Source organism: Oryzias latipes, chromosome 2, assembly GCF_053564925.1.
Source record: "Oryzias latipes strain Hd-rR chromosome 2, Olatipes_Hd-rR_3.1".
NCBI classification, from domain to species: domain Eukaryota; kingdom Metazoa; phylum Chordata; class Actinopteri; order Beloniformes; family Adrianichthyidae; genus Oryzias; species Oryzias latipes.
The window spans coordinates 50,647,254-50,674,557 of record NC_136238.1 but is presented as its reverse complement, the minus strand read 5'-3'; the positions used below and the strand labels follow the sequence as shown (position 1 = coordinate 50,674,557).

Sequence of the window (27,304 nt, the reverse complement as noted above, 5' to 3'; positions counted from 1 at the left end):
TTTAATTTTCTTCCTCAAAAAGTATCGATAAGAGTACCGATAAAATACCGGATCGATAAGCAGTATTGATAAGAGTAGTAGTACCGTTAAAACCCTAACGATACCCATCCCTAGTGTTGGATGTTAATAAGATCCTAGAAACGTTTGTTTGAATCCATTTGTCTGAAAACATTTCTGCTCAAGTTTCCAGTGATTTGATGTTTAAGACAAGATTACATTTCAAATCAGAGCCGCTCCAAAGATGTCAATAGCTGCAGACTAGAAGTAATAGATTACAAACGGTTAATGTGATCATGTTTGTTTCTGGTCAGGTGATTAGTTCGGATGGGATTTAGGCGCACCTGTCATCTGTGTTGGTTTGGTACAGAGAGGGACAGGGCCCAGTATTTTCTGCTGACCGTGATCATGGACTCTGCTTTGATGGATCGCATCACATGTGTCATCTGAGGCAATAATCAAGTGGAATAAATCACAACACACAAGCAAAGTGGGTTTCTTGGTTATAGTTTTATGTGGAGCGCGGCGCAAACAGGACCTGCAGCCTCTCTAGTGGCTCATAAGCCTGCAGCCGCTACACACTCCATTTCCCATGAGTCATTGCTGCATCTGTGTGTGGAGGGTTGATGACATCACTCACTAAATGAATGAGCTCTGATGTACGAGGCAGACGTTTCTGTCCCGTGCTCAGTGGTTCATAAATATGCTAGAGGAGTCTTCTTCACCTTTCCACCACGCGGATGAAGAACAGAGCTGGCTCAACAGTACCGGTATCATGTGGTGAGTGAGTGGTGAAGACTTTACAAGGACAGTGTAATAATTCACTTCCATGAGCTGGGATGAGGGGCCTTCATGCTCTGACATACCTGGAGCGACATCCTCCAGCAGGAAAAGGACATCAAGGGGCGGAGTCACTTGTCAAAGTCTAACAGGTGACTCCGCCTCAGTCACCACCATCTGTTTGTAAAGACGTCACATCACCACCACCTGATGACGACTGTGATGAAGGTGGAGGTGATTCTGTATATTTTAGTGCCAGACATGACCATCATGCATTCAGGGTGTTATTGTGTTTACAGCCAGTAGGGGGAGCCGGGGTGTCGCTCTGTGGTTCTCTGGGGGTCACACAGCAGATGAATGTCAGGCTCAACTTTGGAATGGAGTCACAGTTCTATGACCTCACTGACGTCTACTCCTTAGTTTGTATGTTTCTGTGTTTTCCTTAAGTTCACTGTGGATTATTGTCCATTTTTCAGTCTGAAGAAAAGGAATTAAAGGTTTTTCTTTCCCTTTGGAATGTGGATTTTTATTGGATGGTTGGATTTGTGAGGAGAGCTGCAGGAGCCTCAAAACTGAGGACTGAACTCTGGAACCAACGTCAGGAATGTGACCCACATCTGTGTGATACCAGGAAACTGAAGAAATCCAGCATGATGGGGGCTCCATGCACCGATGACGGTGGGGGGAGGGCTGCTGCTTAGGTTTGTCCCTGGGGGTGTGGGGATGCTCAGTTTTCCTGGGTGGTGGTGGGTTGCCTGTCTGGGGCTGGGGGGGCTCCTGGATGTGTTAGATCCTGCACCAGTTCCCCGGCATGGTGGGGGGCCTGGTCTCTGACTAGACTGGGGCTCTCTGGGCCGTTCTTTCCCTGTGGGGGCTCCTGTGGTGGTCCCTCTGACTCTGGTCTGGGTTGGAGGATTCCCTTCATGTGTCTTTCTGCACGGGTGTCTGGGGGGGTCGTGGCTGCCACTGCTAGCTCACCTGATGGTGGCAGCTTGGTGTAGCAGTGACTGGTGTTCCCCCAGTACCCATGGTATCTGCTGGACATGTGTTTGGTGGTTTACACCCATGAATGTGTGAGTTGAACACAATTACCCCCCCTCTTTACCATTGCCCCCCATCTCTAATATCAAAATAGAAACAAAAGCTTTTGTTTGAGTGATGTTGGTAACATTTCACAGACATGCATCCATGTTAAATCTACCAAATGTTTGTTGACCTTTGAACTTCCAGAGATGAGGCCATCTTGAATTTTCCAATAGAATCCCCTTTACTGTCTTCTGAGTTCAAACTCCTCTCAGAGATTCTGATCCATCTCCTCCAGACCCCCCAAGCATCTGGGAAGCTACTTTTTCTCAGAATTACACAGACCTGTTCATCCCCACCAAAAGTATAACGTTGCTATGGAGACGAACCAATCTAAAAGCTGCAAGCAGCTCATTGTGTTTCCTTGTTCTTTAATTGAAACACAGACTGTCCGTCTTCCAGTTTGTATAGTTCCAGAGTTCAGTCCTCAGTTTTTGACGCTCCTGCAGCTCTCCTCACAAATCCAACCTGTTTCTGAACATATCAGGATTTTACTGGACCGAGAGGGGGGGGGGGGGGGGGTTGTAGGCGCTGTTTTCCTGGATCTCAAGAAGGCTTCTGACACTGTAATCACAAAATCTTACTGTCAGAATGATGCAATTTTAACTTTTCTTCTGATGCACTGCAATGGATCGACTCTGACCTCACTGTCGCTCCCAACTTTTCCAAGTCCAGGCATTTCAATCTGCAGCTCTCAGTCTGCCATCTGGTGTTCCCCAGGGATCAATGTGGGGACCTTTGCTATTTTCACGGTACAGAAGTTCTAGATTGTTATTTGTAACCGTGTGCTGGATATGCAATAGTTTCAGTCATCTGTAACTTTTACAGAAATGTTAGAGGTTTGTAGACAGGCGTGGAAAGTTTCTCCGTTTTCTCCTCAACTGGTAACTGCGCCCCCATGTGTTTGATCAGGGAACTGCATGTCCCTGACTTTTCTCCGTTCTCTGGTTTGTACACATCCTGCTTCTTTATTCTCTGACATTCTCTGATGCTGCTGCAGTCATCAATAAACAGAGCAGCAACCAGCAGAAGTTCAGGTCCAGACTTTTGTCCAGCAGAACAAGAACACAACACAGACTGACGGGTCAACGGATGCAGACCAGGAAGTGAACTAGAACCAGACAGAAACCACCTGATGCATGGAACAGACCTCTGAAGATTGTTACGTTCATGTTCATCATTTTGTCAATGTCTAAGGACGGATACATTGTGAAAACCAGAAATAAATATTTGTATTAAAAACACAAACAAAGAAGTGAACTCCCACTTGTTTACCAGTCAGTCACTGTTGCAGGTTAGCCGGGGGGGGGGGGGGGGGGGGGGTCATGAGTTCAGCTACACCTGACTATCACTTTTAGACCCCCCCCTTACTTTTCATTAACAACAGATTATAATGCCCCACCCTACAATAACCCCCCAGGCTGTCTCCAGCAGAAACTGATTCACTTTCTAACCAGATCCTGCAGGTGGATCTGAACAACACTACAGGATAGAGGGGGGGGCATCTTCTCAGTCATCCTAACATGACTCACAGCAACATAGACCTGTCCAGCATAGATCTGCATCCATTCCTTCCTGAATCATTGCTGGTCTGCATGAATTACAAAGATAGAAATCATCTCCTGAACTTTAGAATAAATACAACATTTATTATATTTATTATATTTATTATATTTTCAAGTCACCTAAATAATCCATCAGAATGAAATGTGTCCAACAGCTCTAGCTTCAATAGTTCCTGATGAGATGGCTTCATCTTCTACATCCTCTAAGCAGCAGAAGAAGAGCTTCATCAATTCCAGGACCTCCTCTCTCCTGGACTTTCTGCTCCTCCTTCAATCAATGACAATCAATGTTCACTATCAACATTTAACAGAAGGTCGATCCATAGAGTTTACAGTCAAACATGTAGTAAAACAATGAGGATTTATAGAGTGTGATCATATAAAGAGCACTGACAGCATGGACATGTTAGATGAAGAACCACCATCTTCCAATCTGCTGCATGTTTTCCTTTGAGTAAATAAATACACAGTAGGTCAGTTTGATCCATAACACAAAATTCACTAAACACAAACTGACCACAATTTACACACACCTCACTGAAAACACATTTAGTCCCCGTGACAACGTACAGAGTACTGCAGGTCAGAAAGTACATGTATATATGTAGAATCCATGTGACATTTCTGAATGTTATCTCTATAGACCACAGTCACTTAAAGAATTATGTGTGTGTGTGTGCATGTGTGTGTGAGGGTGTGTGTGCATGTGTGTGTGTGTGAGGGTGTGTGTGTGTGTCTGTGTGTGTGTGAGGGTGTGTGTGTGTGTCTGTGTGTGAGGGTGTGTGTGTGTGAGGCTGTGTGTGCATGTGTGTGTGTGTGAGGGTGTGTGCATGTGTCTGTGTGTGTGTGTGTGTGTGAGGGTGTGTGTGTGTGTCTGTGTGTGAGGGTGTGTGTGTGTGAGGCTGTGTGTGCATGTGTGTGTGTGTGAGGGTGTGTGTGTGTGAGGGTGTGTATTTATCAGATCCAGAGCTAAATGGGGGGAAGAGGAAGAGAGAAATTCCTTCTGCAGACTGGAAAAAGGCGCCAAGAGAAGATTGCTGCTCACAGATTAACGGCAGGGAAAGTCCAACTCCAAAGTCCAGAATGTGATCAAAGCCTCAGACTTTGGTCCAGATGTCCTGTTAACGGATTTATTCCTCCAGACCTGCACTTCATTGTGCGCCCTAATGACCACCACCGCCACGGCCATCAGGATGCCCCCGCCGCTCCGGCCTCCTGTGAACCAGCTGACCCGAGGAGAGTGCTTCAGAGATGGAAGGGGGGGCTCCATGTAACCCGACCACCACTACCCAGCCTCCTTTACACCGGCTCTCAGAAACCGTCCCAGATTCTGCTCTGCAGCTACAGACGTGTTTATCAGCAACAGTGGTGGGGGGGCGTACGGACTGTCCACCAGCACTGTTCTCCTGATGTGTAGTTTTTGTTGCTGAAGTGCCGTCCCTACCTACCCAGGGAGTTTACAGCCGTGTTTTTAGCTGCCATCTATATTCCCCCATAGGCCAACTCTGCAGCGGCTCTCGGCGAGCTCCATGACGTCATCAGCGCTCTGGAGACGGCTCACCCTGATGCTGTTTTTACTGCTGCGGGCGACTTTATTCAGTGCAATCTCCCAGATATTACCAGCATGTAGATGTAGGACAGGTGAGTCCTGCGGCCACAGGGTGGCAGCACTGTGGAGATCAACTGTTGTGTTCATATGAGACGCTGGGTCAGAGCCGTCTCACCTTCAGCATGTTCTGGAGGTCAGATGGCTCCACAGGTTGTTACACTACATATGTGTCCAAACTGCTCATTTGTAATCCTCTTCCATGAATGTTCAGGTATGAAGCAGCCGTTAGTTGTCAGGGGGGGGGGTCAGTGAGGAGGCTGCACGTGTGACGGCGATGCAGGCAGACATGATGTAACTCCATGGGATGTAGACGCATAAAGATGTTATTTTGTATGATGTCACTGTAATTATCATTTTATATTGAGCTTTAGTAACTTCATTAATTCATGGTTTTCATCTGATTTATGTTTCCTTTGTATTAATGGACAATTTGCTATGAATGTCTGAGTCTCCCTGCATGGTCTGAAGCTGGCTGACTGCTGAGTGGATGTCCAGTTATAAAGAAGAAGGAGTTTGTGGTTCAGTCTCAATCCTGAATCTGTGGTTCTCTGTACGTCACTCCACCACCAAACAACGTCACCACAACGCAGACGGATGACGATGGGGGGCCGGAGGCAGACCTGCTGATGCTGAGGGTCACACTGACATTTTCCCACATGGACAAAAACATCTTGGACCACGTTTACACCAACAGACTGGGATGTGTTCAGAGCTGCAGCCACTCTGGAGGACTCTTCATCCAGGATTATGCTGACCATGTGACTGGATCATCATGTCCACCATCCAAGTCAGGAAGTTTCCTGACCAGAAGCCCTGGATAAACGGCCATGTACGTCACATGCTGCGTGCTCGCTCCACTGCATTTACATCTGAGTCTAAAGTCTACAGGAGGGAGGGGCCAGTCTGGTGACATGGTGTGAGGACAACAACCCCCCCCCCCTCAACACAGACAAGACAAAGGAGATGATAGTGGACATGAGGAAGGAGGGAGGAACCCTCATCAGCCGCTGCTTATCTGGGGTCTGGAAGTGGAGAGGGTGAGCAGCTTCAGATATCTGGGGGTCCACCTCAGCCAGGACCTCACCTGGACACTAAAGCTCATCAGCAGCTGTTCTTTCTGAGGAGGCTGAGGAGGTTCGGCATGTCCCCAAAGATCCTCAGCAGCTTCTCCAGCTGCATGGTTGAGTCCATCCTGACCGGCTGCATCACAGTGTGGTACGGCAGCTCTACCGCTGCGGACCGCAAACGCCTGCAGAGAGTGGTCAAGACCGCGTCCAAGATCACCAGGAATCCTCTGCCCTCACTGCAGAGCATCTACAGGGTCTGCAGGAGAGCTGCCTCCATCATCAAGGACCCCACCCACCCACAACCAGGACTGTTCACTCTCCTCCCCTCAGGACGGAGGTACAGGAGTGTGAAGTTCAGGACCACCAGACTCAGGAAGTCTCTTTCTGCCATCAGACTCCTGAACAGCTGACTGGAGTCTGAAACAACAAACTGAACCTCTGCTCATCCTAATTGTTGTTACTGTCATTGTCACTTTAGAACTGACACTGACATCTGTGTTTTTGTGTGTATGATGTGAGTGAATTGTGTTGTTTCCTCTTTGGCATTTGGAGCAGACAGCACAGACAGAATTTCATTGTGCAGGGAAGCTCGTTTCTACACTGAACATGACAATAAACCCTTTGAATCTTGAATCTTTGATGTTCAAGTCCAGCTTCCATCTCTGTTGTTTGATGGTCGACCGCTTCATTCAAAACGTCCAAACTCATTTATAGGATCTCTGTTTGTCAGAGAACTGTTTCCAACATCTGACAAGAATCATTCTATGTCACAGCTTCACACTAGAGAGGAGATAAGCAAAAATATCCCATTTTCCCAAAATACAAAGAAATCTGTGTTAAAATCATGAATGCAGGAACTGTAACAGAGAATAACTGTTCTTTCTGAGACATAAATGTAGAAACACTTGATCATCTGTTCATTGAATGAATGTATGTTTACAGTTTTTGGGAGGATTTCTTTTCTCCTCAAAGTTTCCCTTTCCTGTCTCTAATTACAAAAGTAGATTCTATTATTTGGAGGATGATAATCTATTTGTTTAATCATTTGTATTCAATAAAAACAATAAGAAATAAAGAATTAAAAAGATCCTGCAGGTCCCTGGCAGAGGATTCCAGTTTGGAGGGGAAACCCCCCCCCCCCATAGATGGGGGGGGGGGGATTCCAGCTGAAAGTGACAACACGCCACTTTCTGTGGCAGACAATGGTTGTGCTGCAGTTACACACAGTCCCAACGTTTCAGTCAGACCACCACCGTGGTCTTGGTCCTCCAGCAGGTCTGCTTGTTGGTGGAATGGATGGAAACAGCCCACATGTGGAGAAGAAGCCCACTGCAGCTCTGCAGGTGTTGGTTCTGGGGGGCCCTGATCAGTGTGACCTCATCATCTACAGAGACTGAAGGACTGTGTGTGTTTCAGTGTTCGGTCCTCTCTATTAGCTAGAATGTTAATAGAGAGGACAGCTTAGCTGTCTGTCTGGCTGAAAGCTGCGTTTCAGACTTCCAGATGTGAAAGGTGGTTTCTGTGGACCCCCCCCCACCACAACCTGCCTGCTCGGGGTCATGATGGGAATCTTTCCTCCTCTTCATCAGGTGACAGAACAGAACAGGCTAGCTGCAGAACTCCTGCCTGCTGCTCTAAATACAGGCTTCAGGTGTCAGGTAACCAAACCAAAGGCCCTGAGGAACAGCTGATGACCTGTGGCGACCTTGAAGGGAGGAGCCGTGAGGTGAACTAGAACGTCATCAGCTGAACGTCTGTTAGAATCAGTCTGTAAGGAGGTCATCTGTTCTGTTCTCAGTCTCTGGTCTGTTCAGTTTGCAGCCTTGGTGGGTCTGCTCTGCTCTCATGACTCTGTCCCTGAGTGAACAGTTTCCCAGGATGAGCTGGAACAGCCGATGGATCCTCCCTTGTCTCTAGAACCTCTATGGTTGGCTGGTTTGGACCTCTGAACAGCTTCAATGTGGCTCACATGCTTTGTTTCCGTGACCGTCTGCTCTGCAGCTCCACTTTCTCACACCTGCAAGTAAACACGGATTTCAGCGCTCATCGCCATGGCGATGGCCTGTTCTCAGAGCGTTGGAACCATCACTGTGACCCTGACTAGAATCCAGTGCTGGGAGGTTCTGCAGAACTTTGGCCCGCTTTGCTGACAGCCTTTTGGCTCAGTGCGTCAGCCGCTGTGCAGCTGCTGTCGCTGACATCCTGTAGTTGTTTTGTGGTGTAGAGCTGCTCAGAGAGTCTGCATGTGCTCTGCTGCCACCTAGTGGTTGGAGGTTGAAGTGGAAAACATCCCTGAGTCGATTATCTTCCAACACCTCTAGTCCCGATGAAGACGTTGAAGCGACATGTTTGGTGGAATGGGTCCAGATGAAGTCTGGCTGATCTTGACAGGATGTGGAACAGCTGAGCTCCTGTAAAGGATGCTCACAGCTCTAGTCGCAGCATCGGCTGCTGCCGCTTTGGAGCCGCTCTGGATCTTCCCATCATGAAGCCGACATGGATGGATGGTGTCCTCACGTCTCAAAGTGAAGTACGCTACAGATCCATGGATGATGTGTTCAGGGGCAGTGGTGAGATGATTGGTCTGTTGGTATTCTCCTGCATCCATGTTGGGGTGAGGAAGGAGGGGGGTTGTGACAACGCCTGGTTACCTGTGCTGGGATGGCTGACCATAGACTTTGGTTGGTGCTACAGAAGCCAAAGTTGCTGGAAGTGAACCACAACGTCGTGCTTGTGAGGCCCGTTTGAGGGGGGGGGGGCTGCTGAACACCACTCATCACGGGGGACATGAGCTCTATTTCTATTGGACGGCAGAGCTAAGCACACTTTCCATTATTTCAATGTCATGTCTGTCTGTGTTTATTAGCCGTGACAGTTCAGTGTGAAGCAGAAATGTCAGCGTGTCACTGAAGGTATCTTTGGGTTTCCTGTCAGTCATGAGGTTTGGAGGAAACAGGTTTTACACTTTTACAGTCTTGTTAAAGTAAGTGTGAACAGGTGATGGGAGGAGCTTTGAATGGTTCTCAAAGGAAAACCTGTAGATTCAGTTTGAGCTCACAAAACCTCCCAGCCTAAAAAGACCAGGATTCAGGAGGAAACCAAATACAAAGTGCACTTCTGGGAAGCGGTTGCAGATGTGCGTCAACCAGATATTCCTGAACTGCTTGTTGACCGTTCAGCTCATCCATGATGGGAGGCTGCAGTGAACCAGCATTCACTGCTGTCACTGCTTCAACAGGAGCTTCAGCAGAGGATTCATGTCCTCCTGACACAACCCCGTATTTTTTACAGGGAGACCCAGGAGGATCTCTCCTGAGGACCCCCACTGGAAGTTTAGCTCTTTCAGTACATTTCAGTATTTTAGCTATTTCATGTTTGTATATCATTTATTTTGTGTTAGAATTTGACATAAAATGTTGAGGTAACTGTAAAGAATTGTAACTCACTACCCAGTGGTTGGAGCCTCTTGGATGGTAGAGAGTAGATTCAAGCTTTTATCAATCCTACTTTGTTATCCTACATTGACACACTGTAGACTCTTCCTCTGATCAGGTCTGCTTTGCAGATCATAACCGGTCATATTTCTTTACATCTGGAGTTCTGAATTTGTTAGAACATCGGGTCACTTTCAGATGACTATCTTCTACAGTCAGTGAGGTTGGATCACGCGCTGCGTCTACATGAGAAAAACGTCTTTCATCCAAGTCAGGATTAGAATTGAACAGTGTTCATGAAACCCTGATAAGATGATCCCATTAGACCAAAAGTTTACATCTGGAACGGTTGGATCTGAATAAATCATTCTGCTATAAACTATCTCAAACACTGGAATAGGCCATAGAAGTAGAGGAGTTCTGTAGTAAACAAACATGGCTGCTGTTTGCTTCTCCTGGGCGAGCTTTGATTATTATTATTAGTTGAGATAGTAAATCTGACTAGAGTACATTGAAATACTTTTAGGTTTGTCCCTTATAGGCTACAACACTCAGAGTTTCTACAAAAATTCATCAGGGTTCTACTTTCTTTACTGAATGTGTTTGTTTCGGTTTCTCTATTTCTACAAAAGATTCCAACACAACACAACAATGTTTCCCTGTGAATTTGTTATTTTGAATCATACACATATATCCAACATCACAAATATACACATAGATATACAACCTTAGTAGAGACCACCAGCCAAATAACCCAGTCTTTCTATCATTTACACTCAGTCCTCTAGAGTTTCTTTGTCATTTCTGGTGTGGACTTTAAATTATTCTGCTCAAATGCTTCCTTATCTTTAGTCTGTCAGGACAGAACAGTGTCAAAGATGTTTAGTCCGTCCACGTTCAGATGGACGAGGGCGTCTACCAGGTCGGTTGATCGGAGGACAAACATCCGTTGTGCATTCATCCATCCCTGATAGCCTCACACAGGAAGTTAGCTTCTCTCCTCCCCCCCCCCTTCCCTCTGTCTCCCCCCTCTTTGTGCTGTCATTGGCTGTAATCAGCCACACACCTGAGAGACCGGAAGTAACCGACAGGAAGTCTCTAGGCTGCCATATTTGTAGTTCACCAATACTCATAAAATAGAAATGTAGTCAACACACAAATACATAAAGAGACCACTAATATAATGTGTTCAGATGGTGACAAACATGAAATACTGGACCATTAATACTCCTGGTTACTTTGGAAAGCATTTCCTGTCTATTTTCCAAAAGTAAAATGAATATCCTGTCCATTATGATGCTACTGTATGATTAGAAACTTCTGTTTCTGTCATGAAACTCATTCCTTCTAGAATTTTCCCTCTAAGGACTGACAGAACAGATGAGTGTTGCTCTCTCCAGTCTGGCTCTTTTATTGTGAAAATCTTCAGCGTTCCTCATGATCTGTAGGGATGCTGAGCAGGAAGTACTGTGGAGGGATCTGAGCGGTTCTTCCTCACAAACTGCTGTTCACCACAGAAGAGGAGGAGCTGCTGCTTCCCCTCCTGCTGCAACAATGGGGTAGGATGCAGCTGCTTCATCCCACCAGAGTCTTCATCACTGCTGCTCCCACCAGAGTCTTCATCGCTGCTGCTCCCACCAGAGTCTTCATCACTGCTGCTCCCACCAGAGTCTTCATCACTGCTGCTCCCACCAGAGTCTTCATCGCTGCTGCTCCCACCAGAGTCTTCATCACTGCTGCTCCCACCAGAGTCTTCATCACTGCTGCTCCCACCAGAGTCTTCATCGCTGCTTCATCCCAGCAGAGTCTTCATCACTGCTGCTCTCACCAGAGTCTTCATCACTGCTTCATCCCAGCAGTCTTCATCGCTGCTTCATCCCACCAGAGTCTTCATCACTGCTTCATCCCACCAGAGTCTTCATCACTGCTTCATCCCACCAGAGTCTTCATCACTGCTTCATCCCACCAGAGTCTTCATCACTACTGCTCCCACCAGAGTCTTCATCGCTGCTGCTCCCACCAGAGTCTTCATCACTGCTGCTCCCACCAGAGTCTTCATCACTACTGCTCCCACCAGAGTCTTCATCACTGCTGCTCTCACCAGAGTCTTCATCACTGCTGCTCCCACCAGAGTCTTCATCACTGCTGCTCCCACCAGAGTCTTCATCACTGCTGCTCTCACCAGAGTCTTCATCACTGCTGCTCTCACCAGAGTCTTCATCACTGCTGCTCCCACCAGAGTCTTCATCGCTGCTGCTCCCACCAGAGTCTTCATCACTGCTGCTCCCACCAGAGTCTTCATCACTACTGCTCCCACCAGAGTCTTCATCGCTGCTGCTCCCACCAGAGTCTTCATCACTGCTGCTCCCACCAGAGTCTTCATCACTACTGCTCCCACCAGAGTCTTCATCACTGCTGCTCTCACCAGAGTCTTCATCACTGCTGCTCCCACCAGAGTCTTCATCACTGCTGCTCCCACCAGAGTCTTCATCGCTGCTGCTCCCACCAGAGTCTTCATCACTGCTGCTCCCACCAGAGTCTTCATCACTGCTGCTCCCACCAGAGTCTTCATCGCTGCTTCATCCCAGCAGAGTCTTCATCACTGCTGCTCTCACCAGAGTCTTCATCACTGCTTCATCCCAGCAGTCTTCATCGCTGCTTCATCCCACCAGAGTCTTCATCACTGCTTCATCCCACCAGAGTCTTCATCACTGCTTCATCCCACCAGAGTCTTCATCACTGCTTCATCCCACCAGAGTCTTCATCACTACTGCTCCCACCAGAGTCTTCATCGCTGCTGCTCCCACCAGAGTCTTCATCACTGCTGCTCCCACCAGAGTCTTCATCACTACTGCTCCCACCAGAGTCTTCATCACTGCTGCTCTCACCAGAGTCTTCATCACTGCTGCTCCCACCAGAGTCTTCATCACTGCTGCTCCCACCAGAGTCTTCATCACTGCTGCTCTCACCAGAGTCTTCATCACTGCTGCTCTCACCAGAGTCTTCATCACTGCTGCTCCCACCAGAGTCTTCATCGCTGCTGCTCCCACCAGAGTCTTCATCACTGCTGCTCCCACCAGAGTCTTCATCACTACTGCTCCCACCAGAGTCTTCATCGCTGCTGCTCCCACCAGAGTCTTCATCACTGCTGCTCCCACCAGAGTCTTCATCACTACTGCTCCCACCAGAGTCTTCATCACTGCTGCTCTCACCAGAGTCTTCATCACTGCTGCTCCCACCAGAGTCTTCATCACTGCTGCTCCCACCAGAGTCTTCATCACTGCTGCTCTCACCAGAGTCTTCATCACTGCTGCTCTCACCAGAGTCTTCATCACTGCTGCTCCCACCAGAGTCTTCATCGCTGCTGCTCCCACCAGAGTCTTCATCACTGCTGCTCCCACCAGAGTCTTCATCACTACTGCTCCCACCAGAGTCTTCATCACTGCTGCTCTCACCAGAGTCTTCATCACTGCTTCATCCCAGCAGTCTTCATCGCTGCTTCATCCCACCAGAGTCTTCATCACTGCTTCATCCCACCAGAGTCTTCATCACTGCTTCATCCCACCAGAGTCTTCATCACTGCTTCATCCCAGCAGTCTTCATCGCTGCTTCATCCCACCAGTCTTCATCACTGCTGCTCCCACCAGAGTCTTCATCACTGCTGCTCCCACCAGAGTCTTCATCACTGCTTCATCCCACCAGAGTCTTCATCACTGCTTCATCCCAGCAGTCTTCATCGCTGCTTCATCCCACCAGAGTCTTCATCACTGCTGCTCCCACCAGAGTCTTCATCACTGCTGCTCCCACCAGAGTCTTCATCACTGCTGCTCCCACCAGAGTCTTCATCACTGCTGCTCCCACCAGAGTCTTCATCGCTGCTTCATCCCACCAGAGTCTTCATCACTGCTTCATCCCACCCGAGTCCCGCCCGAAACCCTGTTTCTCTTTTCTGTCTCCATCCACCAGGGGTCACCATTTCTCCACTTTACACCTCCTGGGTCCAGGTGACCCCACTTCTCTTTTTTTTTGTCTTAGACCACCAGAGGGCGCCATGCCTGCTCTCTGCCACCAGATGGTGCCAACTTTACAGTTTGTGTTTCCACCATCATCCACCAGAACAGGTTGTTTATAGTTTAAGGTGGGGTCATATGGACCCACTAGACAGTGCAGGTAACTGTTGTTTAGTCAGTATTCTCCCAGAGTCTGAGTCTTTTTAGTGACAGATGAGGGTCAGACTCTGTCTCTGATGGTCAGACTCTGAGCCTCTGAATCAGCGTACGCTGCATCTACAGTTCTGTTTTTATCCATTTTCTATCCGTCTAGTTCAGGGGTCCCCAAATCCAGGCTTTGAGGGCCGGTGTCCTGCTGGTTTTCCAGAATCCCTGCCTTAATTGCTGCTGATTACCTGGATCAGGTGTGTATAGCCAATAAGGAGCTTCAATGGCAGGCTGGTTGGAAAATATGTAGGACACCGGCCCTCGAGGCCTGGATTTGGGGACCCCTGGTCTAGTTCCTCTCAGGGTCTCCAAAGCCACAGACTCTGGCTGACTGTTCCAACACAGTCCTTTCTGTGAGGAGGGCAGCAGTACGGTTCTTTGGACCCTTTTCTGACCCGGTCCTCCTGCTGGTGCTGTCACCAGCAGGAGGACCGGGTCAGAAAAGTAACCTTGCAGCGGGACACTCTGGCGGCGCGGGGCAGAAATGGTCGTCCCTGGAAGAATCTCTTCATCATCTTGCAGGTCAGGTGTAGAACTGCAGGAACCAGGAGCGATCATTTGTCATGTTCCTACAATTGGAGGGAGAGACCGTAGGGTTTAGGGGAGGAATGTGGATTTAGCCTTTATTCCAGTTTGGGGGCCAGATTAACGGGCCTCATGTGGCCCCCAGGCTGCAGTTTGCTGACCCCTGTTCTAGGTTCAAGTTCTCCACGCTTAGAGTCCAGTAAAGCTAGAGAAGTGAAACGAGTCCCGCCCCTCTTTGCTTTGGAAAAACACTGAATGTTTCAGAAACACTTCAGAACCAAACGCTGCAGTTCCTCAAAAGACCACTAGGGTCTGGTTTCTGGAGGAAACAGCTTTTCTCTGATGTTCATTAGCTTCTGCTGTGACAGCTGTTTATGGAGACACGCCCACTTTCCAATGTTCCCTAGCATGTTTAGGTGGGCGGAGCAAACGTCAGTGAATCTGGTCAATCCACTTCAGACTTTATATTTTAGTAAAAGTACGTAGACCAAAACCAACAAAACACAATCATGCATTAAACCTCTGAAGAGACCAAAATGAGCTCTGCTTTGGTCAAATGCTGCTGCCTTTTTGGACTAATTGGTTCCAATATTCACATTTTCTAAATTGATAACTTCAAACTCTAATCTGTTCTAAATATTTTTTAAAGTGACTTATTAATGTAAAAAGCCTCAGATGTGAATAATTTTTCAAACTTTTCTGTGCCTTATCTTTTCAGGCAGAGTGAGATGTCGCTCTTTTTAGAGGATCTTTGTGTCTCTCCGTTGCAGGGCGGTGCCTTTGTTCCTGTTTATTTCTGAGACGTGTTTTATTCAGTTAGATCGTTTGGTGAGTCATTTATTAATAAATAAAATCTATATTTTTTACAGATTCAAAGGTTTTGAACAAAAAGCTTATTAAGACCGGGTTGCTAACTTCCGGTGTTGTGACAGCGTTAGCGCTGCGTGGAATGAGGTCGTGCTGAGCCGCGTGCGGCTCCCAGCTGTCTCTGCGGGCTCACTGCGCATGTCTGCAGACAGCCGCAGCTCCGTGGGAGAAGAACGTGAGTGTTTGGGTTTTTTAGAGCGACAGTGACGCACGCGGCATGAATGTACCACGTGACTGACCCGCTCTGGCCAAAATGTACAGATCTGCTGGCTTCAGCTGCTCAATAAAGCCGTTCTGAACTGCCTGGTTGGAATGAGGTTTCATTGTCTGAGTGAATGTTTCATCTTGACGTGTGGCACAGATCAGCATCACTGCTCCCACTGAGAGAAATGTTCTTCACATTATAGGTGAGTTAGAAATACACAGTAATCATGTGTCAATATGTCACCTCTGTGTGCGGCTTGGGACACCCCTGGCCTAAATCCACTTTTCTCACACAGACATAAACATTTTCACCTTTTCTCTAGTTTAAATTCTCAAACATTCATAGAAATTAAAATGAAAACAAAGATCTGATCATCGATCACAGATTTCTTTAGATCTGAAGAAGAGCTCCACGTTTCTGTACCAGAGAGACATCACGGACTGAGGAGATTGATTGACAGGGTCTTCAGCCAATCAGGACACAGAAGGCAAGGCAAGTTTATTTGTATAGCACAATTCGTACACAAAGTAATTCAATGCATTTAAATCACAATACATCATAGAAATAATCAACGTAAAATTTACTTTAAAAGAAAAGAAAAAAATTGATTTAAAAATAAAGGAAGGAAAGGAAAGAAAAGTGCAGATGGGACCTTTCAGTCATATACACGGCTAAACAGAAATGTTTTAAGTCTAGATTTGAACATGAACACAGAAGAGGCCTGTCTTACGCCTTCAGGGAGGCTGTTCCAGATTTTAGCTGCAGAATATTGAAACGCTGATTCCCCTTGTTTAGTTCTGACTCTGGGAATCAACAGGAGGCCGGTCCCTGAGGTCCTCAGAGTACGAGATGGTTCATATGGCACTAACATGTCAGAGATGTACTTTGGTGCGTGGCCATGGAGAGACTTGTACACAAGCAGAGCTGCTTTGAAGTCTATTCTTTGAGGTACAGGGAGCCAGTGCAAAGACCTGAGCACAGGACTAATGTGATCATACTTCCTGGTTCTGGTCAGGACTCCAGCAGCAGCATTCTGGATGTACTGAAGCTGTTTTACAGCTCGTTTGGAGAGGCCGGTGAGCAGGCCGTTACAGTAGTCTAACCTGCTGGAGACAAATGCATGAATAAGTATCTCCAGGTCTGGTTTTGACACTATGTTTTTGATTTTGGCAATGTTTTTGAGATGGTAAAATGCCGCTGATGTTACTGACTTGATATGGCTGTTAAAGTTCAGGTCAGAGTCCATGATTACCCCTAGATTTCTGACTTGATTTGAGGGTTTTAGAGACAGAGAATGAAGGTAGCTGCTGACTCTTTCTCTTTGTTTCTGTGGGCCAAAAATAATAACTTGGGTCTTGTCTGAGTTTAGCTGGAGAAAGTTGTTCTGCATCCACGCACTGATCTGTTGGAGGCAGTGGCTGAGTGAATCCACCGGCCCATATTCACCTGTTGTCAGTGACACATAGATCTGAGTATCATCTGCATAGTTGTGATAAGATATGTTATTACTGCGTATTAACTGCCCTAGTGGCAGCATGTAGAGGTTGAACAGAAGGGGTCCCAGGATCGATCCCTGGGGCACACCACAAGTCAAGGCCATGTAGTCTGAGACACAACTCCCAATTTCAACAAAGTATTTCCTGTCTTCCAGATAAGACTTGAGCCAACTTGGGGCAGATCCAGAGATGCCAACCCAGTCTTGGAGTCTGTGCAAAAGGATCCCATGATCAACAGTATCAAAGGCAGCGCTCAGGTCTAGCAGGATTAAGACAGAGACTTTACCATCATCAGTGTTCAGGCGGATGTCATTGGTTACCTTGATAAGAGCAGTTTCTGTGCTATGATGGGGTCTAAAACCTGACTGGAAAACATCAAATGAATTGTTTAATAAGAGAAAGTCAGTGAGCTGTTGGTAGACAACTTTTTCAAGGACTTTTCCTAAAAATGGCAGATTAGAGATAGGTCTGTAATTATTCAGTACAGTGGGATCAAGACCGCTCTTCTTCAGGAGAGGTTTAATGACTGCAGTTTTTAAGGCCTCTGGAAATATTCCAGATTGAAGAGACATGTTAACTATTTGAGTACCGTAAATTCCGGACTACAAAGCGCACCCGATTATTAGCCGCACCCACCCATTTTCACGTGTTTAACTAATTTTATACATACACAAGCCGCGTCGGGGCACAAGCCGCATGAATTAGGCAACATTGTCATCCTGACGGATCACTTCCTGACTCAGAGTGTAAGTGTGATTTATTAGCACACAGTGGGTGGAGTCAGTTTTGCCTCAGGCTCATGTCTTTGATTCTATCTGCATCTGCCAAACAGTATGCACCTCTATTCTGTTCACAAGTTCCTCAGTTATGGTTTTTATTTCATTTTATTTTTTTTAACTTATTGACAATCTAGGTATCACACATAAAATTACAAACAGTAACCATATAATCAACATTACATCCCTCAGTTATGATGAGGAAATTTACATCCCCGATCCCCCATTTCCCATGAGTCTTAGGGGCTAAAGGCGGGGCCAACGCCCGGCTCGCCATTCTGTTGTACGTGTTTAAGAATGAGCAGCAGTGCATGGAGGGGTGAACGGGTAAAGCTCTCCTTCCGCTTGTGTCGCGGCAGCGTTATGGGAGTAACAGGGCTGGTTAAAAAACACACTAGTAAAATAAAGCAGCGACGACTAAAAAGCGCGCGCCTCAGCGCGATACGCGCGCCTCCTCGCGGCGCGTGGGTCAGAAGTTTCCTTCCACAACAAACACTTGCTCCGCGGACGCCTCGAGTAAGCCCTGGCTGCAGCCTGCAGAATGGCTCGACGCCTCCGCGCTCCCGCGCGCTCCTTGTCTCCCCTACCTATCTACTCCGACAGCTCTGGCCAGCGCGGCTACAGGGAGGAGCGCTTCGTCCCCATTGCGCCGGTGGACGGAGCAAATCGTGTCTGTGCAGAGCAATCGGACTTAATACTGTACGTTTTGTGGATGAGGGGCGGATGCGTTGTTACATGTGGGAGCCATCAGACTGCCATCGGCCCCACAGCTCAAACGACACGCAGTCTCCAGCTCACACGGAGGCTGTGAGCGTTTCAATGCAAATCTCTGCTCAGTCCTTAGAAACCGTTAACACGACCACGTCAATTTGTGTTTCCAGTCGTGTCCCGACAAAATAAAGGCTGATATTATTGCCACATATTTACGTGCAGCCAGCCGAGTCACTATGACTCAGAGGTAAATGCACTCCTGAGCATGCGCTGTTCTCTCCGTCACGCAGCTGACCGGCTTTTCCAAACCCGTTGGTGATTTTTTCAGCTGCTTTTAACGATTGCTTTTAACTTGAAAGCTTCATCATATTGTAGCGGCGATCACGTGCACAGTGGGTCTAATGGCACCAAAGGATTCTGGGATGCGGCTGGACATGCGTGTTTCGTTTTGTTGAACCATGACTGAAGTGTCTAAGACCTGAAGTGAGGTCCATGCTGTTTGGCTGCTTAGAGGTGTGTTGAAAAAGAAATGACTTGTGTTTGATGTTAGAGAATTCAAACCATTCACTGTGTCCAAAAATACGTACACGGCGGCCGCCAATAAAATCCAATAATTAGCCGCGTCACTGAATAAGCTGCACGACTGTAAGCGCAGGAAAAAAGTAGCGGCTTGTAGTCCAGAAATTACGGTAATTGATGGCAACACACTGTTCAGGACAGACTTTAGAAATCTAGTGGGTAACACATCAAGGCAGCATGTAGACGAGCTCAGACGGGTGATGGTCTCTTGGACAGTTTGGTCAGTGACAGGTACAAAGTGAGTCAGCTTAGAGTGAGTAGGTGGCCGTTGGATAGTTATATGTGTTGTGGAGTTGATGGCTTTTTTAATGCCCTGAACCTTGTCATTAAAAAATACAGCAAACTCATTACATTTGGGTGTACAAACCAGTTGGTAGCTGGGTTGGAGGGTTAGTTAATCTGTTTACTGTTGTGAACAGGATACGAGAGTTGCTGCTGCAGAACAGGGTGTTAAAAAAGCATCATAATGGCTCTAAAGGAAAGAGCTTAACCGGTGTTACATGCAGGACTTTTTCATGGTCTTTGTTTGGTTTCCTTCCTCTGCATGTGCTTCCTGTGGGATAAGACACCTGGTGGAGACCTGATGAGCTGTCAGGCCCAGAGCCAGCAGGCCTGCATATTTGAAGGGGAGCTCATTCTGGACCAGACAGATGAATGTGAACAGCTGTGTCTGGGTTGGAGATAGTAGGGGGTTTGTGGACAGGTAAGACGGGGCATCCTGTAGACCTCAGGGAGCTTGCTTTCTGTTAGACACACTAGGTAAGTTGGTTGGTGCCCCCCCCATATGTTTTATCACCTCTGTATAGATACTGTATATTATGTACACTCCAGTCATAGACCTGTACGTTTGTGAACGTAACTCTGACATGTGGCATGTTACAAACAAGGTCCAAAATGTTCGATCAACACAGGTGATGAAGTCTGACTGACTTCTATCTGACTCTTGTTTCACTTAATGAACCTAATATGTGACAATAGTGCAAACGGTGCATCATGTTGGGCAGAAATATGGTAACAATTTTCAATGACTTGAAACCAAACTACTCTACTTGTTTTAAAACCTGAAAAACTTAACATGACGATGGCCAAATGGCTGAAAGAAGCTTGAACTGTTTACTGGAACTGTGTTCTTCCTCCTGACATGTCACAGACATGCAATACCAGCATCATACCTGCATCCTTTTGTGGTGCATGATGGGTAAATGCTGGCAGCAATCTGACAGCCGCATCACTAAGAGGCTGTCAGATTGAGGCCTGAGGGAAGAACCACAGCCAGCAGTCTGTGGTACAGTGGTCACTGTGGTCACAAACATGAGACCAATGTGGAAGCCTGAAACGTGCACTAACTACAACCTGTAACGTGCACTAACTACACCCTGTAACGTGCACTAACTACACCCTGTAACGTGCACTAACTACACCCTGTAACGTGCACTAACTACACCCTGTAACGTGCACTAACTACACCCTGAAACGTGCACTAACTACACCCTGTAACGTGCACTAACTACACCCTGTAACGTGCACTAACTACACCCTGTAACGTGCACTAACTACACCCTGTAACGTGCACTAACTACACCCTAAAACGTGCACTAACTACACCCTGTAACGTGCACTAACTACACCCTGAAACGTGCACTAACTACACCCTGTAACGTGCACTAACTACACCCTGAAACGTGCACTAACTACACCCTGAAACGTGCACTAACTACAGCGGTGAAGTTTTCTTCTCTGATTTCTGACTGATAATCTTTGTTTCCGTCTTTGTGAAGCAGACAAACTGAATCCTGTCAGAACAGAAACGCCCTTCTGTCCCTCAGGAGTTTAGGATTTATTTTCACAGAGAATCTTTAGAGGAAAAGAGGATTTAAACAAATATTTTCGTTCCAGTTTAGTTCAGCTCCTCAGAGCTCAAACACAACGAGGTTATCTTTAGGACCCAGCAGCTTGTAGACTGCTGCAGCTACGGTCACGTGATTTCTTGGAAATGCAGAGGAAAGAAACCCCCCCCCCCCCCCCTCCATACACACACACACATACAGGGAGGCAGTGTTGCCAGATTGGGCTTCTTTTGGTTATGTTGGGCGGGTAAAATTGGCATTGGGCGGGTCTATAAAATTTGGGTTGCTTTTCAAAATATTTAGCGGTTTTACTGTCATTATTATTATTTTTCTTATTATTTAAAATATTAATTAAAAGTATACTAATTAATATATAGCCTAAAAAAAGCATTGTGAATATATGAAACATTACAGTAATCCCCCTGTTTAGTCCCCCCCCCCCGCGAATAACAAAAATCAGCGAATAATTGACGCTGTTTTAAAACTCCCAGAGCCTCTGCAGAGTCAGAACCCTATTCTGCCGTTTGGGTTCATTTCCAAAAGATGGAGATGCTGCAGGGCTTTTATTGGCTTTTATTAACCTTGTCAGAATGGTTACAGCTCGAACAAAAATAGCGCAGCCTGCTTATACACTCAGCCGGAGGAGAACGTTCAGCCAACGCGCACCCAGGTAGGCCCCGCCCCCTCTAATCCACCAGTCACCAGCCCACCGCTGATTGACATACGCTGTGGACCAGCACCTGGCAGTGGCAGAAAGAGGGGGGCGCCATCAAAAGCCATCTAGAGTACACGATACGAGAAACCTATAACTGGATTTTCTGTACTTATTTTATAAAAAAAATTATTATAACAGACTTATTATATAATAATTTATTATTATTGCGTCATTTTTTATTAGGCTACGGCTATACTTTTACGTTCAACATTAGGTTTTTGCTAGGTTGAGATTTGGGCTTGTTTTTATTGAGGTGGGCGGGTTTTACGATGAGTTTGGGCTGGAAACTGTCACTCAGATCTGGCAACACTGCAGGGAGGACTCCTGTTCTCAGACTCAGAGACAGCGGAGTTTATCCAGCAGACAAAGATGTTGGAGTTTCTCCATTTTCTTTTTTAGTGAGTCTTTGTGTAAAAGTTGTTTTCTGTTCTCATCATGAAGCTGTTGTGTTGATCTGTGAGAAAAAGAGCAGCAGACAAACACATTCCTGAACACATGGCCACTCTGAAAGAAGAATAAGAATATAGATAGAATATATATAGAATATTACGGTCTGGTCTCCAATGTTTTTTTCCCCCTGTTGTCTCTATTTTCCTTAACCATCATATTTTCTGGTATATAAGTCGCTATAGAGCAGAGGTGGGCACTGGGGGCCACATTCCTGCATGTTTTCCAGCATATGCTGCTCTGGCATGTTCTAATTGGCTGGACACACCTGAACCAGGTAATCAGCCATGAGTAGGGCAAGACTATCTGGAAATCATGCAGACACACCGGCCCTCGAGGCCTGGAATTGTCCACCCCCGCTCTAGAGTATTAAGGTCTATTCAGACTAGAAAAGGCTGTTGGACTGGACCGAGTCCACTTAATTTGACCTGGACCGAGTCCTGAACCTTGTGTTTGGTCTGTACCAAGACAACCAAAGCTTGGAAACACAATCACCTGACCAAAGATGTCTTCAGTCATTGGTCAGGAATTATGAGGGCGGGGTTAAGCAATCAGAAACCGAATAATGTCTGCAGTCCTTGTCGGGATAGTTTCCTGATTCAAAGTTTATATTTCACGGACCGATTTTGAACGTCTGAATCCACATCATTACTGAAGAGACTGTAGATGTTTTTAAGGAGAGGCTCGAGACAGCTGGGTAGCTCGGTTGGTACGGTGAGAGGCTGCCACACAAGAATCCAGGGTCCGACTTCCGGAGGGGAATGAATATTGGTACTGGGGCAATTACCATATCAACGGTGAGCAATTAACATCACTCAGTGAGGGTCCTGAGGCAAGACCCTTAACGCTACTGCCTCCCGACCTTTTATTGTTATTTTACCAATGAAACAAAGGTTATGTTCCAATCAGTTTACGTATTTTATTTTTTTAAATACTAAAATTGTTATATCTTATTTTATTTTTGTATTTTTATTGTTGCTGTTTTATGATCATTTTTATTCTGATGTTTTCTACTCCAGTGTTTCATCTTGGGGATCCATTGTTCTGGGGCACCACCAGCTTCACCTGTAGGGGGTGCTGTTGCTGCGGTGCCCGTACTCATTGGGCCGGCTGGGGTGCCGGCTGGTTTCCTCACAGCAGAACCGAGCCAGACCTTCTTTAAGCTGCAGTTCTTTGTTTCTATTCAGGGTTCTACTGGGTAACTGGGTGGGTGGAGGGAGGAATCTGGTGAGGGAGGGGTCCCATCTGTGTGTGATTATCCTGTGTTTTCTGTTTTAAATCATTTTCATGTTTTATGATTATTTTATCTGCGTTTATGTTAAGCGTTTTGTGTTTATAACTGAAATGAAAGGCGCTGTGTAATCAATAAAGTTTGAGTTTGAGACGAGAAGACATATTGATTATTAACTATTATTAACTAACTATTACTAACTAACTATTACTAACCCTAACCACAACACTGCATCACTGGCCAAGAAAGCCCAACAACGCCTGTACTTCCTCCTCAAACTGAAGAGGGCCAGAGCTCCTCCCCCCATCATGCAGACCTTCTACAGGGGGGCCATGGAGAGCATCCTGACCAGCTGCATCACCGTGTGGTACGGAGCCTGAACCTGCCGGAAGACTCTGCAGCACATTGTGAAAACAGCTGAGAAGATCGTTGGTGTCCCTCTCACTGGCCTCTGGGACATTTATCCCCCCCCCCCCCCCCCCTCACTCACAAAGCCATCAAGATTGCAGGAGACCCCTCCCACCCATCCCAGAGACACTTCAACTTGCTGCCATCAGGGAGGAGGCTGCAAAGTCTGCAGGCCAGAACCAGCAGACTAAAGGACAGTTTCCTCCATCAGGCAATAAGGACACTCAACTCCCTCCCTGCCCTCCCCCCTCTGCCCCCTCCACCCCATGCTACAAACTCACACTGAAAACTTTCACTCCTGCATCAGAACACCATCATCACCAAAGACTGCCATCACTGACTCATCCACTTACTGTTCTCAGCACTGTTGTCACTTTAAACTGCCACTTTAACCATGCCACTGTTCTTTAGCACTGTTTAGACTACTGTTATTCCTCTGACTATTACTGTCTTTTTATCTATTTTTATGTTGTTTATTTATTATTTTATAAGCTGCTTGCACTGTGGGGGGAGAGGAAAGTAATTCCATCTGTGCTGTATGCCACGTGTATGCAGCATACTTGACAATGAAGCTGACTTTGACTTTGACTTGAAAAGGAAACAGTCCGTACTGACAGCAGAACCCTCAGAACTCTGCAGTCTGACTGTTATCAGACACATTCATCCACAGAGATGCTGAGCTGCACATTCAACACCTGAACACACCTGATCCACTTCACTGTTCACACTTTTCTGTCTGATTGCAGGTTGGAGGACTGCAGTTTGTCAAAGATCAGCTGTGAAGTTCTGGTCTCAGCTCTGAAGAAAAACCCGTCTAATCTGACAGAACTGGACCTGAGCTGGAACCAGAACCTGCAGGATTCAGGAGTTGTTCATCTGTGTGGTTTTCTGGAGAGTCCAGACTGCAGACTGCAGACTCTGGGGTCAGATGTTCTCCAGCTGTGATCATGATCACTCTCCTGAAGGACAAACCCATGATAGAGGGGCGGCGTGGGGGGTGGGGGGTCAGTCTTTATAGTCTGATGGAGACTGACCAGCCTGACTGCAGCAGATAAACGGCCAACCAATAGACAAGAAGGAGGCGTGGCCAGGGACAGCCCTGCAGAGAGGAGCAGCACTAGACCAGAATGAAGTCTATAATGTTCAGAGAATGTTAGCACTCCTGTCCAGAACAGGACCCGGTTCAGACTCAGTTTATACTACAAGCTGTCCCACATTCTACCTCTGTAACTGAAAATCAGGCCCACAGTCAAAGACAGAGGGTGGAGCAGAAGGAGAAAGGTTCCTGCTGCATGAAGCAGAGCCAAGACGAGGCTGCTGCAGATGCAGGTTCATGTCAGTCTGGTTCTGTTCAGAAGAGGTGAAGAATGGAAAACATGAACTTTATCTTTAAACTCAACGCTTTGTTCTGGATTCAGGTTGAGGAGCTGCAGTTTGTCAAAGGACCAGGTCCAGAAAACAAGCGGCTAAAATGAGTTTCCTGTGTAGGGGGGCTGGGCGCTCCCTTAGAGATGGGGGAGGTGTTTGTCCCACTGGGCAGAGGCCCCGGGGAAGACCCAGGGAACTGGGAACGCCTCGGGGTCCCCCCAGAGGAGCTGGAGGAAGTGGCTGGGGCGAGGGAAGTCTGGGCATCTCTGCTTAGACTGCTGCCCCCATGACCTGGTTCTGGATAAGCAGAGGAAGATGGATGGATGGATGGATGGATGGATGGATGATGGATGGATGGATGGATGGATGGATGATGGATGGATCTGCTCAGCAGAGGATTCTGGTTGTAGTTTTTGGATTAAAGACCTTGTTCACCTGGAACCTCCTCCTCTCTGCACCTGGGTCCTCCCTGAACCCCCTCATGCCTCCCTGAGACGAGCTCTGAAGCAGATGGTGTGGATGCATGGTGGCGCAGTGGTTAGCGCTCTTGCCTCACAGCAACAAGACCCCCGGTTCAAGTCCCGGCTGGGGGACATGAAAAACACAACATCAATGGGGGACCTTTCTGTGTGGAGTTAGCATGTTCTCCCCGTGAATGCGTGGGTTCTCTCCGGGATCTCTGGCTTCCTCCCACTGTCCAAAAACATGCTTCATAGGTTGATTGGCATCTCTAAATTGTCCATAGGTGTGAGAGTGCATGGATGTGTGACTGTGGATATGGTACCCTGCGACAGACTGGCGACCTGTCCAGGGCATCCCTTGCCTACACCCAAGTGGTCAGGATAGGCTCCAGCAGCATGGATGTTCAAACCAGCTCATGGTAACTATGTCAAGTTTTAATTTGCTGCTTCATAGATTTGTTTTCTTCACTGTTTCTGTCAATAATTTCAGTTATTTTAACTCAAAACAACATTAAATAATAATCTAAACTGCTGTGAACAAATAAGTGACTGATGGGAAGAAGAATGTAAAACATAGACTTATTGGTCTTCAGTTTTTTTATTTGAAATACATTTGTGCTACAACTCCAGACCTGACTGACGTCCACGCCCACTTCCTTCTTCACAGGAAGGCTGAAGGCTAACACCCACAGATGGGTTTATCTCTGTCACCAGCAATGGATTTATTTATAGTTTTGCTCAGAAAGCAGCTGCTGAATCAAACAGGAACACCGTCGTCTCTACGCATTCTAAATGCTACCATCCTCCCTTTAGGACGCAACTTCCTGTTACTTGTTTATGTCCTTTTTTAAAAAAAAAACTCCTTTTAGATTAAAACAATATTGTTATATAGGCATGAGGTAAACAAAGTTCAGACTGATCACACCAAAAAGAAAATAGAAACTGTTGAACTGAAGCTGTTGAGGTGAGAAAACTTCTGCTGTTGTCTTGGTAACACGTGTCTTCTCTGGATTGGCCACACCCACGACAGACAGAAATGACTTTTGAATTGACAGAAAAAAGGGAAGAAACAGATCAACCAACCTAGATCTGTTGTTCCTTTAACTATCTATTTCTAAGACATATTTAGGAAAAAGGATGAAGGATAAAATAGCTTATACCGTGGTCCAGGTGAATATTCCATTCTGATTGGATGCTGGTTGTGCATTAAAAAGTCATATACTACAGTCATAACCACACGTCTAAAATAGAAGTTCCTGTCACACATCACTGCGCTGGCATCAAACTGCAAACATATGTTGAGAAACTTTATTTCAGAGTTTCCAAGGAGACAGCAGAAAGACATGAGAGATTTGGTTGTTTCTTTGAAGTTGTTTGATGAAATTGATCATTTTGATTACTGGATGCAGCCACAGAGAAAGAGAGACAAGAACACCAAAAGAGGGGGAGGAGACACCAGGAAGTGAGAAGCAATTCATGTACATGTTAGCAACCCTTCCTCAACAGAGGGGGAGGCCTCAGACACAAATCCTCTCAGATTTTCCATGCTGCCCTCTCATTGGTTCCAAAGACGTGAAGTAGATGTTTATTTCTGTAGCACCTTTCTCACATAAAAAGGACAAAGTGCTTCACAATAGTGAAAACACATCAAACCATTTATCATACAAGATCACAAACATTTGCCGACCTAACGGCTGACATCATCTAAAGGCTAGACTCCTCCAAATTCACAGCCGTTAACATCCGGCCTACCCGCTCGCCAAAGGACCCGGCCATTCGACAAGGGCGGGTCCTTTGCAGTGAAGGATGCAGCCCAAGAATTTGGACACACCCAATGTTTCATATTAACGATTAAACCACTAACTTATCACTTTAAAGTGTTTCTTCTTCTTTCTCTTTCGGCTTTTCCCATCAGG

General features: G+C 46.7%; 1 long non-coding RNA gene across 1 annotated transcript in view; it reads right to left on the bottom strand.

Moving 5' to 3' along the window:
• The window catches only part of LOC144989566 (uncharacterized), a 368,718-nt gene that overhangs the window by 286,436 nt on the left and 54,978 nt on the right, over window positions 1–27,304 (bottom strand). The window lies entirely within an intron of this gene.